We start from the raw sequence: 2,854 nt of genomic DNA, 5'->3' as shown, positions 1-2,854 counted from the left end.
TATATTTTTTAATACTTATTTATTTCAATGGCACAGAGATAGGGAAAGAGAGAAATCTTCCCTACACTAGTTCACTCTCCAAATGCCTACAACAGCAGGAGCTGGACCAGGCTGTGGCCAGGAGTCTAGAAACCCATCTCGGTCTCTACATGGCTAAAATGACCCAAATACTTGGGCCATCATCCACTGCCTTCTCAGGCATGCCAGCAGAAAGCTAGCCTAGAAGCAGAAGAGCCAGGACTCAAACTTGCACTCCAGTATGGGATGTGGTCATAAAAACAATGGCTTAAACCACTGCACCACAATACCAACCCCAGAATTACCTTCATTTTAAAGCAGCCCTGATCCTGACAAAAGTTCTCCAGTGGTCAATTATGAGCACACATGAAACAAATGAAAAAAAAATAGAATGTTTTAGCTCAGAAATAGAAAGGCTGTGCTAAAAACACTAGCAAAGACAAAGAAGAAGCAAAAGTGGAATTTTGGAACTAAAACATACAAAGCTTTTTAATTTACTTAAATATTTTAAAGTTAATCAAATCTTCAGAAAAACTCACTGAATTAGCTCAATAGCAGAATGAAGGACACAGATGAAAGAATCATTAACTAGAAAAGTAGAACAATAAATTCATCTGAATGACAGAGAGAGAAAACAGACTGGAAAAAAAAAAAACTGATTCTCAGGCACCTGTAAGACAGTAAGAAAATACCTAACATTGTGTTTTTGAAGTAAGAGAGGGTGAAGAGAACAAGTATGGGACTGAAAAATGACTCAAACAAATTGCATTTGATAGTTTTCAGTTACTTTAAAATACCTGAGAGGAGCAACTTAGAAAGGAGGAAGGTGCGGGTTCTAGTCCCGGTCAGGGCACCGATCCTGTCCCGGTTGCCCCTCTTCCAGGCCAGCTCTCTGCTGTGGCCAGGGAGTGCAGTGGAGGATGGCCCAAGTCCTTGGGCCCTGCACCCCATGGGAGACCAGGAGAAGCAACTGGCTCCTGCCATCGGATCAGCGCGGTGCGCTGGCCGCAGCACGCCTACCGCAGCGGCCATTGGAGGGTGAACCAACGGCAAAAGGAAGACCTTTCTCTCTGTCTCTCTCTCACTGTCCACTCTGCCTGTCAAAAAAAAAAAAAAGGAGGAAGGTTAATCTTGCCTTATGGTTTGGAGGTTTACAATTCAAGGCTGGGCAACCCATTGGTTTAGGCACCTGATAGGCTGGAGATTGGTAGAGGGATGATGACACAACAATCCAGGAAGCAGAGAAGCAGGAAGCTGGCAGCAGGAAGCACACCTTTCATCTCCCATCTCTGTGGTAACTGTTGGGGCCAGGGCTGTGGCATAGTAAGCTAAGCTTCTGCCTGTGGTGCCAGCATCCTGTTTGGGTACTGGTCATGTTCTGGCTGCTCCTCTTCCAATCCAGCTCCCTACTATGGCCTGGGAAAGCAGTGGAAGATGGCCCAAGTGGTTGGGCCCCTGAACATGTGTTGGAGATCCAAAAGAAGCTCCTGGCTCCTGGCTTTGGATCTGCGCGGCTCCAGCCTTTGCAGCAATTTGGGGAGTGAACCACCAGATGGAAGACCTTTCTTGCTGTCTCTCCTTCTATCTGTCTATAATTCTACCTCTCAGATAAATAAATAAAACCTTTTAAAAAAAGTAATTATTAAGATGACACTATTCTTCAAACATCTCAAGATGCAATGCAAAATTCTATCAAATTTCTATCAAAATTCTAATTGCCTCTTATCAGAAATGGGCATATTGGTCTTTAAAAAGTATACAGAATTTTAAGGAACCTGGGCCAGCCAATGAAAATGAAGAAAAAAATTAGAGAATTCACATTTCCTGAGTTTAAAACTTACTACAAAGCAACAGTAAACAAGACAGGTTAATACTCGCATAAGGACAGGTAAAATTACAAATGGTATCAAATGGAGATTCTAGAAATTAATCCATACATCTATGATCAACTGATTTTGGACAAGAGTGTCCAGGCTGTTCAATAGGGAAATAATAGCTTTTCCAGACACGGTGCTGAGACAACTGGATATCCAAATGCAAATAAAAGAACGCAGACAGCTATCTCATATATACATACCTAATGTAAGATTTAAAACTATAAAGCTCTAGAAAGAGATATAAGTGGAAATCTGCATGACTACAGGTTAAGCAATTTGTTTAGATATACCAAAAACACAGGTAATCAAGGAAAAATAGATGGATTTCATCAAAATTAAAAACATACACATCAACTTAAAATGTGAAAATGCAAGCCCAAAAGTTGGGGGAGGGTATTTGTAAGTCATTTCTCAAATAAGGATCTAGGACACCAAATAAATAAAGAACTCTTAGAACTTAATTAAAAAGATAAATCACCCAAGTTTTTAAGTGGGCAAAGAAATTGAGTAGAGTTCTCTCCAAAAATGTCCAATGAGCACAAGAAAACAGTGCTCAACAACACTACTCACTAGGGAAATGCAAATCAGACCACAATGAGACATCACTTCACTTAGAGCTCCTCTGACCTAGTCCATCTATGCTTCCATAGTAAAATGTCACAGGTTGAATAATTTATTTTTTTTAAAGATTTATTTATTTATTTGAAAGGCAGAGTTACAGAGAGAGAGAGAGAGGAGGGTGGAGAGAGAGCGAGAGAGAGAGTCTTCTATCCGCTTGTGCACTCCCTAGATGGCCGCAACGACTACAGCTGGGCTGATCTGAAGCCAGGAGCTTCTTCCGGGTCTTCCACGCAGTTGCAGAGGCCCAAGGACTTGGGTCATCTGCTGCTTTCCCGGGGCCATAGCAGAGAGCTGGATCAGAAGTGGAGCAGCTGGTACACAAACAGGAGCCCATATGG

Source organism: Lepus europaeus, chromosome 15, assembly GCF_033115175.1.
Source record: "Lepus europaeus isolate LE1 chromosome 15, mLepTim1.pri, whole genome shotgun sequence".
Classification (NCBI taxonomy): Eukaryota; Metazoa; Chordata; class Mammalia; order Lagomorpha; family Leporidae; genus Lepus; species Lepus europaeus.
The sequence above is the reverse complement of the archived record's forward strand: the minus strand, read 5'-3'. Positions refer to the sequence as shown.